We start from the raw sequence: 15690 nt of genomic DNA, 5'->3' as shown, positions 1-15690 counted from the left end.
AAATGCTTGTGCTAACAAGTAATATCTAACAATTTCAAAACAAATACCTAATACACACAAACCTAAGTAATGGAATGGAATTAAGAATATATAAATATATGGATGAGCAATGTCAGCCATTCAACTGTGTCAGGGCAAAATGTTGGAGTGGCAGTGGATTCAACCAATCACATTTGGACTGTTTTTACAAAAATGTATGGAAACTTCCGCCTTCTTGAAGGCCAACAGGTCACTGAGTAATAGCGAGCAGTAGTGTTCCCACAGTCTAGCTAGCTAGCTTTTGGTGTTGGCTAGTTTGCAGCAGCTGCAGCAGGTGTTATCAATGAGGATGTTGTTGCTAATTTGTTAGTGTCTCACTTCTCAAGAATAACATTTAAAGTGGATGTGACAGCATTTTAGCCATATCAAATCTTATTGAAATCATATACAGTCGTGGCCAAAAGTTTTGACAATGACACAAATAATAATTTTCACAAACTTTGCTGCTTCAGTGTCTTTAGATATTTTTGTCAGATGTTACTATGAAATACTGAAGTATAATTACAAGCATTTCATGAGTGTCAAAGGCTTTTATTGACAATTACATGAAGTTGATGCAAAGAGTCAATATTGGTAGTGTTGACCCTTCTTTTTCAAGACCTCTGCAATCTGCCCTGGAATGCTGTCAATTAACTTCTGGGCCACATCCTGACTGATGGCAGCCCATTCTTGCATAATCAATGCTTAGAGTTTGTCAGAATGTGTGGGTTCTCAATGGGATTAAGGTCTGGGGGGTTTCCTGGCCATGGACTCAAAATATTGATGTTTTGTTCCCCGAGCCACTTAGTTGTGACTTTTGCCTTATGGCAAGGTGCTCCATCATGCTGGAAAAGGCATTGTTCGTCACCAAACTGTTCCTGGATGGTTGGGAGAAGTTGCTCTCGGGGGATGTGTTGGTACCATTCTTTATTCATGGCTGTGTTCTTAGGCAAAATTGTGAGTGAGCCCACTCCCTTGGCTGAGAAGCAACCCCACACATGAATTGTCTCAGGATGATTTACTGTTGGCATGACACAGGACTGATGGTAGCGCTCACCTTGTCTTCTCCAAGTTTTTTTCCGGATGCCCCAAACAATCGGAAAGGGGATTCATCAGAGAAAATGAGTGTATCCCAGTCCTCAGCAGTCCAATCCCTTTTGCAGAATATCAGTCTGTCTCAGTCTGATGTTTTTCCAGGAGAGAAGTGGCTTCTTTGCTGCCCTTGTTGACACCAGGCCATCCTCCAAAAGTATGTGCCTCACTGTGCATGCAGATACACTCACACCTGCCTGCTGCCATTCCTGAGCAAGCTCTGTACTGGTGGTGCCCCGATCCCGCAGCTGAATCAACTTTAGGAGACAGTCCAGCAAGCGCCAAGACTATCTTTGGCGCCCTGAAGCCTTCTTCAGAACAATTGAACCGCTCTCCTTGAAGTTCTTGATGATCCAATAAATGGTTGATTAGGTGCAATCTTACTGGGAGCAATATCCTTGCCTGTGAAGCCATTTTTGTGCAAAGCAATGTTGACTGCACGTGTTTCCTTGCAGGTTCTTCCTCTGTCATGGATGACAGAGGAAGAACAATGATTCCAAGCACCACCCTCCTTTTGAAGCATCCAGTCTGTTATTCGAACTCAATCAGCATGACAGCGTGATCTCCAGCCTTGTCCTCGTCAACACTCACACCTGTGTTAACGAGAGAATCACTGACATGATGTCAGCTGGTCCTTTTGTGGCAGGGCTGAAATGCAATGGAAATGTTTTTGGAGGGATTCAGTTCATTTGCATGGCAAAGAGAGACTTTGCAATTAATTGAAATCCATCTGATCACTCTTCACAGCATTCTGAAGTATATGCAAATTGCCATCATACAAACTGAGGCAGCAGACTGAAAATGTATATTTGTGTCATTCTCAAAACTTTTGGCCACGAATGTACACCTCCAGGAAGAATATGACACACAAAAAAAAAATCTGACAAGTGACAACTTAGATATTGTCATTTTCACGTTTTGATAAATTATTTGAATGTTTGGGAATTACGTATACTAAGGCATTTGTGAAAATTCTATAGCAAAATAGAGTGGGAAAGCATATGTTCATTTGCACAATTAATAGACACTGCAGTAAATAAAACCAAATAAAAACATCTGTCTCGTTCAGGACCAGAGTCGACACAGACCGGTGAGCTATAGCCAATTAGAGTTATAGTTGGCCTTGATAAAAACAAGCCATTTACCAAACGGACCTGCCATCATTCACTTTGAACTGGACTGTGTGTTTACAGGCAGTTGCAACAGCGTGACTTTAGATCATTAGAACGCATTCGGAAAAAGCCACGTAAATACACCAGAATGGATTTCTGAAAATATGTAAACACCATGGGAGTCCTCTTACATTTGGGAACTTTACTGTCCTATTGATCAAACAACCATGAAAGGTAGGCTCTCTCTCCTTCAGTTATGCACACCAACAACAACAAGATCAAGAACTAATGCTAGCCAGAGCAAGATGAGCTAAAAGGAACATTAGATAAACCCTCTTAAACTTTTTCAGCTAGTTGGCCATCAAAATTGCACTGATAAACAATGGGGAATTGTATCCTCCTTGTCCTGCTGTAGCTTGCCTGCCATTACATGCATGTCCCAACCAAGCACCCAAGCAAACTAGCTAAAGTCGGATAGCTTGCGAGCTACCTACTACCAGACACAAATGAGGGAACACCTCGTTCTCACAATTTTACTCTCCGTAGCAGAGCTGGTTAGCCTGTTTACGTGTTATCTAGACAGTACTTGACTAACTATTTATTTTTTGGTCTACGTTTCCTGACACCGGTCATATTCAGCGTTTGTAAATTCATCAGTTGTTCTGCGCTCTGGCACACAGATGAAAGTACTCTGAAATTGGAGTATATAGCAGGAGTGAATTTGCAAATGCAAGATATATGCTAACTGGATAACAGTCATTCAGGTTCTTAAAAGCTAACCAAATGACACATGCATCTCTAGCTGTGTATAGCCACTGAAAAACAATATGAGGGGGAAAAGTCAGTCACTCATCCACTCTTCCAATGGCATGACATTACATCTTCCTAGCAGCTGGATAGCTAGCTAGCCAACATTAGGCTCCGTGTTTTTAGCTTCCTACATAAATAGATACGCTAGCCTATTAGCAACATGATGACTGACTTGTGATCATTGCCCTTGCTAGTTTGATTGTATTGACATTCCTGGCCTTCATTACATTTGTCCATTTTTGGCCAAAATATTGAGTAATTGAAACTGTTTCAGTGCATTCCAAATGGAGGCAGCAAACAATGTATGAGGCCAGCTGGGATTTACAACCTGATAGCAATATTTTTTGGACTACCGAGAAATGTATTGTTGAATTATATTAATCATGCATTGAACTGCATCTATCTATTCTGCCAACAATGCCCAAGTGTACATTATGGAACTTTGAGTCAAATAGAACCTATTTTTAAAACCTCTTATAAAGCTGGTTTTGTAGCATAAACTGGAAATTTGAAATTGTGTACTGATATTATATGATTGTTTGTTTGTTTCATATCTTCAAAGTAATTAAAACGCTGTCAGTTCTACTTTAAACTTTAGGTCACTTTGTGTGCTAAACGGGAAATGTTTATGCAATGGGAAGTAATAGTTACATTTCGACTGGGAAATACTTAATGTTTGTGTTTTTGTATTATTACGATTGGGACCTACTGGCTTATTATGTCACAGTTTATGGACTGCTTATCCTTTAACATCATGCTGTGTTTGACTGCTGTCTTTCCATCTGCCCTATGCAGTGGTGTTGTGGTACCTGGAGAAGTGGGTATACTCAAATGTTGCCAAAAGGTTCCCAAATGGCCCACCCAGTGAAGGAAAGGCACCCTGTGTGAAAAATCACACTTTTTACGGAAAAAAATACAAAGATCAGATGGTCGAACAATGCTTAAACAACATCAATCTGATTGGATGGGCCTGTCAGAGCCTGGCTTCCCAGTGGGTGTGGCCTCTTGTCCACCCAGGCCCATCCACTTCTATGCCCCTGATGCAAACAGTGCATGATGACAATTGTGCATCACAAATAGCCTATGAACCAACACTTCGGACTAAACTTTTTCAATACCTAGTTTGCATACCGATTGTTGCCTTAGTTAGAATTTACTGGTAGATGTCAAACGTTGAAATGTCTTTCCTACCCTACTAGCTACTGATGTCATTTTTCTGTGAGCTGCTCCATGCCAAAACCAGTTGAGAGCTCCACACTCTTGCTGCCTGGAGATGACATTCCCTGAAACTAGGCTGTGTGTGGCCCAGATGTGAATATAATTCCCTTGCTTTGCGATTGTGTGGGCTACTTTGTGCATGATTTCTCTATTGTACTAAATAATTGATACATCCACTACACTACTTTGATACGCATCAGTAGGGATTAAGAAGTGAGTATACGCAATGCCCACTGAAAAACAAAGTAAAAATGAAAACAAATTTAGTTTCATCCTTCAAGACATTTAGAAGTATGAAACTTTGTCTTGAAACTTTTTTATCAGGGTTATCCTTGCTCTAATGTTCTATTATCATTACACTATTTATTATTCTATTATGAGAGATACTATGACAGTAATTCACTGTAAAAGGTACACACGTTGTATCTGGCACAAGTGACGATTAAATTGATTTTATAATGTTCGTCGTTAAGGTTAGACCAAGGCGCAGCGTGATTTGGGTTTATCATATTTTATTAAAATGTGAACCAGCAAAAAAACAATAAAATGAACAAAAAAGCTTTGTCGTGCAAAATACATGCAATCAAACAAAGACAAGATCCCACAACTGATGGTGGGAAAAAGGGCTGCCTAAGTATGATCCCCAATCAGAGACAACGATAGACAGCTGCCTCTGATTGGGAACCATACTAGGCCAACAAAGAAAAAGAAAACATAGATATGCAAAAACTAGAGTACCCACGCTAGTCGCACCCTGACCTAACCAAATATAGAGAATAAACAGGGATCTCTAAGGTCAGGGCGTGACGGATTTCAAAGACTGCCATTTCAAAGATACATTTTTTATCATTTTTTATAACCCATACATTATTTTGCAAATGTATGCCTTTATTACATTTATTTTGCCTGAATACTCAACGATGATTAACACCTCAGTTATGTGTGCTGCTGTCATGGTTGTGGTCAAATGTAATTTAAAGTCAATTGAACAAAAATCCAATTCAATTTGAAAATGTTCCTATTTGCAAAAGCATGTAACAGAATTTGGGTATTCCAGAACTGTAATTTACATGTAAATAAACATAACCCTGTTTTATGTTTTTAATACTGCAGATAGAATGCTCTGTGTGCCAGAGATGGTACCATTCAGCTTGTCTGGGGATGACAAAGAAGGACATTAACAAAGCCTAAATAGAAAATTATTTGAAGGGGCCTCTGCTGTTAAATTAGAGAATTAGAGATATAAATGAATGACTGTTGTGACTTGTAACTACTTTAAAATATGAAACTGTTGCACTAAAAATGCAAACATTTATTTGGCATGCAATTTAAGATTGTAAACATTGTACAACTTTATGTAAACATTGTCTAACTTCATATAGAACAAGTTGCACTTGAAATTAACATTTCTTTAAAGCTATTGCAAATAAAATCATATTTTCATTTTTTTCTGGAACAATCACTGAATTAGTTATTCATTTCTTCATCTTTAAATGCAATATTTGAGATTTTGTGTATTTCTATCAAATCAAAATGCTGTAATTTCTACTTAAGGCAAAGGTTTTAAAAGTATGCTAGACATTTATAGAATAAATCATACATAGTGTGATGTTTCTGTGACAAACGGTGAATTAGTTATTGATTTATACCACTTTAAATGGCATCTTATAGGTTTTATGCATTTATATCAAATCAAAACTGGATTATTATTCAAACCAAGGTTGTAAAACTATGCTAGACATTTATTGAATAAACCATATATATTTTTATGTTACTGTGACAATCAATGAATTAGTTATTGATTTTTACAATTTTAAATGGCTTTTGGCGAATGTCTGTTGAATGTCAAATCAAATCAAATCGAATCTAATTTTATTAGTCACATACACAATACAACAGGTGTAGGCCTTACAGTGAAATTCTTACTTACGAGCCCCTAACCAACAATGCAGTTAAAAAAATATGGATAAGAATAAAAAATAAAAGTAACAAGTATTTAAAGAGCAGCAGTAAAATAATAATAGCGAGACTATATACAGAGTCAACGTGCGGGGACACCGGTTAGATGAGGTAATATGTACATGTAGGTAGAGTTATTAGTGGGGGGCAAAGCAAATAGTCTGGGTAGCCATTTGATTAGATGTTCAGGAGTCTTATGGCTTTGGGGTAGAAGCTGTTTAGATGCCTCTTGGACCTAGACTTGGAGCTCCGGTACCGCTTGCCGTGCGGTAGCAGAGAGAACAGTCGATGACGAGGGTGGCTGGAGTCTTTGACAATTTTTAGGGCCTTCCTCTGACACCGTCTAGTATAGATGTCCTGGATGGCAGGAAGCTTGGCCCAAGTGATATTCTGGGCCATTCGCACAACCCTCTGTAGTGTCCTGCAGTCGGAGGCAGAGCAGTTGCCGTACCAGTCAGTGATGCAACCATGCTCTTGATGGTGCAGCTGTAGAACCTTTTGAGGATCTGAAATCCTTTCAGTCTCCTGAGGGGGGATAGGTTTTGTCATGCCCTCTTCACGACTGTCTTGGTGTGCTTGGACCATGTTAGTTTGTTGTTGATGTGGACACCAAGGAACTTGAAGCTCTCAACCTGCTCCACTGCAGCCCGTCAATGAGAATGGGGGCGTGCTCGGTCTTCTTTTTCCTGTAGTCCACAATCATCTCCTTTGTCTTGACCACGTTGAGGGAGAGGTTGTTGTCCTGGCACCACACGGCCAGGTCTCTGACCTCCTCCCTATCGGCTGTATCGTCGTTGTCAGTGACCAGGCCTACCACTGCTGTGTCATCGGCAACTTAATGATGGTGTTGGAGTCGTGCCTGGCCATGCAGTCATGAGTGAACCGGGAGTACAGGAGGGGACTAAGCACTCACCCCTGAGAGGCCCTGTGTTGAGGATCAGTGTGTCGGATGTGTTGTTGCCTACCCTTACCACCTGGGAGCGGCCCATCAGGAAGTCCAGGATCCAGTTGCAGAGGTAGGTGTTTAGTCCCAGGGCCCTTAGCTTATTGATGAGCTTTGAGGGCACTATGGTGTTGAACGCTGAGCTGTAGTCAATGAATAGCATTCTCACATAGGTGTTCCATTTGTCCAGGTGGGAAAGGGTAGTGTGGAGTGCAATAGAGAGTGCATCATCTGTGGATCTGTTGGGGCGGCATGCAAATTGGAGTGGATCTAGGGTTTCTGGGATGATGGTGTTGATGTGAGACATGAGCAGCCTTTCAAAGCACTTCATGGCTACAGACGTGAGTGCTACGGGTCAGTAGTAATTTATGCAGGTTACCTTAGTGTTCCTGGGCACAGGCAGTATGGTCTGCTTAAAACATGTTGGTTTTACGGACTCGGACAGGGAGAGGTTGAAAATGTCAGTGAAGACACTTGCCAGTTGGTCAGAGCATGCTCGCAGCACACATCCTGGTAATCCGTCTGGCCTTCGGTCTTGTGAATGTTGACCTGTTTAAAAGTCTTATTCACAACGGCTGCAGAGAGCATGATCACACAGTCTTCCGGAACAGCTGGTGCTCTCATGCATGTTTCAGTGTTATTTGCCTCGAGGTGAGCATAGAAGTAGTTTAACTTGTCTGGTACGCTCGTGTCACTGGGTAGCTCTCGGCTGTGCTTCCCTTTATAGTCTGTAATGGTTTGCAAGTCCTGCCACATCCGACGAGTGTCAGAGCCGGTGTAGTACGATTCGAACTTAGTCCTGTATTGACGCTTGCCTGTTTGATGCTTCATCGGAGGGCATAGCGGAATTTCTTATAAGCTTCCGGGTTAGAGTCCTTGAAAATGGCAGCTCACCTTTAGCTCAGTGCAGATGTTGCCTGTAATCCATGGCTTCTAGTTGGGGTATGTACGTATGGTCACTGTGGAGACGACTTCATCAATGCACTTATTGATGAAGCCAATGACTGATGTGGTGTACTCCTCAATGCCATCGGAGGAATCTTGAAACATATTCCAGTCTGTGCTAGCAAAACAGTCCTGTAGCTTAGCATCTTCTTCATCTGACCACTTTTTTATTGATTTAGTCACTGGTGTTTCCTGCTTTAATTTTTGCTTGTATGCAGGAATCAGGAGGATAGAATTATGGTCAGATTTGCCAAATGGAGGGCAAGGGTGTGCTTTGTATGCATCTCTTTGTGTGGAGTAAAGGTGGTCCAGAGTTTTTCCCCCTCTGGTTGCACATTTAACATGCTGATAGAAATTTGGTAAAATGGATTTAAGTTTCCCTGCATTAAAGTCCCCGGCTACTAGGAGTGCCGTCTCTGGGTCAACGTTTTCTTGTTTGCTTATGGCGGAATACAGCTCATTCAATGCTGTCTTAGTGCCAGCCTCAGTCTGTGGTGGTATGTAAACAGCTACGAAAAATACAGATGAAAACTCTCTAGGAAGATAGTGTGGTCTACAGCTTATCATGAGATACCTCTGGCAAGCAATAGCTTGAGACTTCCTTAGATATCGTGCACCAGCTGTTATTTACAAAAATGCATAATCCGCCGCTGTTCTATTCTACAGGTACAGCGTATAACCAGCCAAGCCGTATGTTGATAGTGTCGTCGTTCAGCCACGACTGTGAAACATAAGAATATTACAGTTTTGAATGTCCCATTGGTAGTTTAATCATCCGCGTGGGTCATCTATTTTATTCTCCAAAGATTGCACATTTGCTAGCAGAATGGAAGGAACTGGAGGTTTATTCGATCACCTATGAATTCTCTGAAGGCAGCCCGCCCTCTGGCCCCTTTTTCTTCACCTCCTCTTTCTTTTTTACCCCCTTTTTCTCCCCAATTTCATGGTATCCAATTGTTACTAGTTACTGTCTTGTCTCATCGCTGCAACTTCCGTATGGGCTCGGGAGAGACGAAGGTCGAGAGCCATGCGTCCTCCGAAACACAACCCAACCAAGCCGTACTGCTTCTAAACACTGCGCATCCAACCCGGAAGCCAGCCACACCAATGTGTCGAAGGAAACACCATACACCTAGCGACCTGGTCAGCATGCACTGCGCACAGCCTGCCACAGGAGTCACTAGTGCACGATGAGACAAGGATATCCCTACCAGCCAAACCCTCCCTAACCCGGACGACGCTAGGCGTCGCCCCATGGACCTCCCGGTCGCAGCCGGCTGCGACAGAACCTGGGATCGAACCCAGAGTCTCTGGTGGCATGCAAATCACAGGGATCTGGGCCTGTTCCTGAGAACGCAGTATATACAGTGCCTTGCGAAAGTATTCGGCCCCCTTGAACTTTGTGACCTTTTGCCACATTTCAGGCTTCAAACATAAAGATATAAAACTGTATTTTTTGTGAAGAATCACCAACAAGTGGGACACAATCATAAAGTGGAACGACATTTATTGGATATTTCAAACTCTTTTAACAAATCAAAAACTGAAAAATTGGGCGTGCAAAATTATTCAGCCCCCTTAAGTTAATACTTTGTAGCGCCACCTTTTGCTGCGATTACAGCTGTAAGTCGCTTGGGGTATGTCTCTATCAGTTTTGCACATCGAGAGACTGAAATTTTTTCCCATTCCTCCTTGCAAAACAGCTCGAGCTCAGTGAAGTTGGATGGAGAGCATTTGTGAATAGCAGTTTTCAGTTCTTTCCACAGATTCTCGATTGGATTCAGGTCTGGACTTTGACTTGGCCATTCTAACACCTGGATGTGTTTATTTTTTAACCATTCCATCGTAGATTTTGCTTTATGTTTTGGATCATTGTCTTGTTGGAAGACAAATCTCCGTCCCAGTCTCAGGTCTTTTGCAGACTCCATCAGGTTTTCTTCCAGAATGGTCCTGTATTTGGCTCCATCCATCTTCCCATCAATTTTAACCATCTTCCCTGTCCCTGCTGAAGAAAAGCAGGCCCAAACCATGATGCTGCCACCACCATGTTTGACAGTGGGGATGGTGTGTTCAGGGTGTTGCTTTTACGCCAAACATAACGTTTTGCATTGTTGCCAAAAAGTTAAATTTTGGTTTCATCTGACCAGAGCACCTTCTTCCACATGTTTGGTGTGTATCCCAGGTGGCTTGTGGCAAACTTTAAACAACACTTTTTTATGTATATCTTTAAGAAATGGCTTTCTTCTTGCCACTCTTCCATAAAGGCCAGATTTGTGCAATATACGACTGATTGTTGTCCTATGGACAGAGTCTCCCACCTCAGCTGTAGATCTCTGCAGTTCATCCAGAGTGATCATGGGCCTCTTGGCTGCATCTCTGATCAGTCTTCTTCTTGTATGAGCTGAAAGTTTAGAAGGACGGCCAGTTCTTGGTAGATTTGCAGTGGTCTGATACTCCTTCCATTTCAATATTATCGCTTGCACAGTGCTCCTTGGGATGTTTAAAGCTTGGGAAATCTTTTTGTATCCAAATCCGGCTTTAAACTTCTTCACAACAGTATCTCGGACCTGCCTGGTGTGTTCCTTGTTCTTCATGATGCTCTCTGCGCTTCTAACGGACCTCTGAGACTATCACAGTGCAGGTGCATTTATACGGAGACTTGATTACACACAGGTGGATTGTATTTATCATCATTAGTCATTTAGGTCAACATTGGATCATTCAGAGATCCTCACTGAACTTCTGGAGAGAGTTTGCTGCACTGAAAGTAAAGGGGCTGAATCATTTTGCACGCCCAATTTTTCAGTTTTTGATTTGTTAAAAAAGTTTGAAATATCCAATAAATGTCGTTCCACTTCATGATTGTGTCCCACTTGTTGTTGATTCTTCACAAAAATATACAGTTTTATATCTTTATGTTTGAAGCCTGAAATGTGGCAAAAGGTCGCAAAGTTCAAGGGGGCCGAATACTTTCGCAAGGCACTGTAATTTGCGTTTGGCTCGTTACACTCGTTAAAGGATAAAAAGGATTCTACCAGTCCATGGTGAGTAATCACAGTCCTGATGTCCAGAAGTTATTTTCTGTCATAAGAGACAGTACCGGCAACATTATGTACAAAATAAGTTTAAAAATCAGTTACAAACAACGCAAATAAACAAACAAAAAAACACAGTCCTTTGGAAGAAATTCTGAGTCCTCACTGTCCAGGACCGAGTCAAGGCCGAGTACAAATGTATCCTACATCCAGACTATAACGAGACACTCAATGCACTGGATTTGTCATGAAATGCCCCTGCACACAATTACAAACCCCACAACTCAGTAGCCAAAAGCATTGTTGATTTTACTAGCTACTGCTATCCAGACTTGACTAAATCCATGTAGCAAAGGGCTGGATCACATCTACTGGGTTTGTACTGGTTTCTATTGGGCTGGTGCAGCGGGCCTATTCCAGTTCCAGACAAGAGTGAGGGACCACAGGGGGAACCAGGAGGCCTGGGTTTATTGCACTCTGCACAGCCAGCTGGGCTCCCCTGGAAAATGCTAGGTCCCTTCCTGTGTCAGAAATGTGGAGGGAAAAACAAGAGAAAAAAGGAAATTCTGAGTGTGATGGCTAGAGAGTGGAGGGCAGTTCAGTTCCCATGCTCTGGCGCCCCATGGGGAAATAAGAAGGCTTGAAGAGAGGGTGAGAGGCACATAGAGGGAGAAGGAGCCAATACATGTGGGAGAGAAACACAAAGGAAAATGTAAATTTAAGAATAAAAAAAGGTAGAGGATGGATAAGTAGAAGAGTAACCTAATGCATGGATTGTTTTTCCTCATAAAACTGATGATGAATGGAGCCAGAGAGGATAGTCATCAAAGCTTTCTATGTGGCTGTCCTGAGGCAGACGTTTTGGCTAGTGTTACGGGAAGACAATTAAGGGAACAGACATGTCAATAACAGTAGTATATATTCAGCAAGAGACCACAAACTCACCAAGAAGGGATACTTGAGAGAGAGCAAAGTGGTTTGCAGTCTGTTAAGCATGACCAGTCCTCAGTATAGGGAAGAGGTACTTCCTAAAATATTGTATTCATCTAGGCCTGCTGAATGTGAACCAAAGGCTTGATACACAATACTCTTTCAATAGAGAGACAAATACTGTACTTCATTAGATAATGAGTAATATGGCCTCCCGAGTGGCGCAGTGGTCTAAGGCACTGCATCGCAGTTGTAAGCTGTGCCATTAGAGATCCTGGTTTGAGTCCAGGCACTGTGCAGCCAGTCGTAACCGGGAGACCCCTGGGGCCGTACACAATTGTTCCAGTGTAGTCCGCGTTTGTCACGCATTGGTCTTAGTATTTTGTGTTTTCGTTATTTATTTGGTCAGGCCAGGGTGTGACATGGGTTTATTTTTGTTGTGTTTTCGTATTGGGGTTTTAGTAGGCATTGGGATTGCGGCTGAGTAGGGGTGTCTAGCATAGGTTGGCTGCCTGAGGCGGTTCTCAATCAGAGTCAGGTGATTCTCGTTGTCTCTGATTGGGAACCATATTTAGGTAGGCTAGGTTTCACTGTGTGTTTTGTGGGTGATTGTTCCTGTCTCTGTGTTTGTTGTCACAAGATAGGCTGTATAGGTTTTCGCGTTTCGTTTGTTGTTTTGTATATTATTGTTATTTCATGTATCGTTCATTTTCCATTAAAGAACATGAGTAACCACCACGCCGCATTTTGGTCCGCTTCTCTTTCAACAGACGAACGCCGTCACAGCGTTAGGGGAGGGTTTGGCCGGCATGGATGTCCTTGTCCCATCGTGCTCTAGCAACTCCTGTGGTGGGCCAGGTGTAATACACGCTGACACAGATGCCAGGTGCACAGTGTTTTCTCCAACACATTGGTGTGACTGACTTCCGGTTTAAGTGGGCATTTGGTCAAGAAGCAGTGCGGCTTGGTTGGGTCGTGTTTCGGAGGACACATGGCTCTCGACCTTCGCCTCTCCCGAGTCCATATGGGAGTTGCAGCATTGAGACATGACTGTAACTACCAATTGGATACTGAAAAATGGGTAAAAGTAGATAAAGATGAATATAAACATGGTGGCATTTAGGTCAAAACAATGTACTTGAGAGCTTAGTCCAACCTCATAACAGTGACTTTCTTCTGACCCCATCCATTCCCCAGCAGAGCAGATCATCTCTGGTTTCCACTGATTATTTTCATTTGTCTGTTTTTGTTATCATTCATTCTGTGCATTAAGGATGTGAAATATTGCTGACTGATACAGATTCACTAAGATTAATATTTGGGCCCCTTTAGCTCTACAGAGCTGGGTTTGTCCAGACAGCGGAGGCACCCTTGACCCCTGACCTCCAGGATCTTCATGGTCCAGAGAGGAGTCAGATATCAAGATAGTCAGGAAGACTCAGCTCACCCATGAGTGTCTGTGTGGGTTTATTGGTTTTCGTAGACAACAGCAAACAGACAGTGAGTGGGAGGACATTATCATATTTCTACACAATTATTATTGTTTGTCCAGCTTCTGTGCCAAGTCAGATATGCATAAACACTCTTGTTGTTATTGGCTTTCATTAGTCATGTAGTCACCCTGGAGTCTGACTGATGAGACAAGATCTCTGCTGTATCTCTACTATATGACATGTTATTGCACTGGAACAATCTATTGACCACTGTGAAGGAGACTATGGGTGAGAACTACTAAGCAGCAACAGCCAGCAGGACCCACTAATTGGGCTCAGGGCGCCAGTGCCGACATGTTATAGTTTAGTCAATGATATTTCTGAATGGCACAACTCCAAGGAAAATTTAACGACAAACCCCAAATCTATACGAATACAGGTAGATAGTTTATATGCAAGAATGGATATGATTTTTAAAAAATCATATTTTGGACATTGTGATCTCCCGAGTGGTGCAGCGGTCTAAGGCACTGCATCTCAGTGCAAGAGATGTCACTGCAGTCCCTGGTTCAAATCCAGGCTGTATCACATTAGGCTGTGATTGGGAGTCCCATAGGGGGGTGCACAATTTGTCCAGGGTAGGATGTCATTGTAAATAAGAACTTGTTCTTAACTGACTTGTGTAGTTGCTGTTTTCTTCCAACAAACCTCCCTGTGTGGCGATGACTGTACATGGAAAATATGAGCTGGTTTAGTGTTTCCAAAGGTTTATGGTTATTAGTCAAGCTTCAGAACGTTGACTACACACACATAATCAGAGTGGTTTCTGAATTACAGTCATCCACTGCCTGTGACAACTGAGACTCCTAATGGACATCATCCTCTGTGCCTCATTAGAAAATATGCACACATGCAAGCACAAACACAAACTGATTTTATTGTTGACAAGACTGCACTGATCCCTTGTCAGTCTGTGAAAAGCATATGATGGACCCATGAGGGATTAATATGATTTATCACATTTTTTATAGGAAAAGAATGTTGGTCGTAAAAGGGTAGGAAAGGGGAAGTATAATAATAATATAACCAGTTGTGGGAAAGTCAGTGGAAGACCCTCACACACCTTCAGAAGTTAGGGTTGAGGTTAGTGTTAAGTGTTAGGGTTGAGCTGTGTTTTGGACATAATGCCAAGTTTAGGGTCAAGGGTTAGGGTTAATCTGGGATGTGGACATGAAGCTAGGGTTAGTGTCACACCCTGATCTGTTTCACCTATTTTTGTGCTTGTCTCCACCCCCCTCCAGGTGTTGCCCATCTTCCCCATTATCCCCTGTGTATTTATGCCTGTGTTCTGTTTGTCTGTTGCCAGTTTGTTTTGTACATAAAACCTACCAGAGTTTGTTTCCCTGCTCCTGCCTGTTTCTTACATCTGTTTTCTAGTCCTTCCCAGTTTTGACCGTTCTGCCCGCACTGAGCCTGAGGATGCCTGCCGGTTTGTACCTTACCGCACCGTTCTGGATTATTGACCCCTGCCTGCATTGACCTGTCGTTTGCCTGCCCCTGTTGTTGTAATAAACTCTTATTACTTCGGCACTGTCTGCATCTGGGTCTTAACTAAACATGATAGTTAGGGTTATAGGGTTGAGGGTTGACCAGTGATGTGGGCATGAAGCTAGGGTTAGGGTTAGGGCTACGTTTAGGATTACTGCTGTGAGTACAGTGTAACACATTGAATCAATAAGTAATTACAATACTTGTTCAACTGTAATTGCACAAGTAGCTAGACAGTAATAAGGGAGTTGTAATGTAAAGTGGTACTATTTAAAGTTAGATAATTATTTTTTTGTATTTTTTTGTGAAAACGCAATTCGTAACAAGATGAAGACAGAATTAATTCTCTCTCATTCACTGTGTGTGTATGTATGACCATGAGTTACAAAAGTAACGATACAAAGCCCTGTGCCTAATGACTATCCTCTATCAGCTGTACTATACTGACTCCTTGTGGAAACCTTTATAACTGCAGTTTTGATCATACTTTATGTATTTTTTCCCATGGTGCCAGCTTGAGAAATGTGCTTTGCATAATAATTGGGTGCTATGTGACTCTACAAAAAAGAGCAGTGATCAAATCAATTTTCACTAAATGTCAATAATGTGGTCATCAAAATTTCCAATAAATAATTTGAAAACCTGAA

At 42.0% G+C, this 15690-nt stretch overlaps 1 long non-coding RNA gene across 1 annotated transcript; it reads left to right on the top strand.

The window, feature by feature from the left end:
• The first annotated feature begins 2200 nt into the window (after positions 1-2200).
• On the top strand, positions 2201-15690 carry LOC118371596 (uncharacterized). The gene is made up of 2 exons (XR_004823033.2): positions 2201-2456; positions 14933-15690. It is a non-coding gene; the product is annotated as an uncharacterized LOC118371596 (long non-coding RNA).

The sequence above is a fragment of the Oncorhynchus keta genome, chromosome 26, assembly GCF_023373465.1.
Source record: "Oncorhynchus keta strain PuntledgeMale-10-30-2019 chromosome 26, Oket_V2, whole genome shotgun sequence".
In the NCBI taxonomy this organism is placed as follows: domain Eukaryota; kingdom Metazoa; phylum Chordata; class Actinopteri; order Salmoniformes; family Salmonidae; genus Oncorhynchus; species Oncorhynchus keta.
Note: the sequence above shows the minus strand (reverse complement) of the source record. Positions and strands in the feature narration are given on the sequence as shown.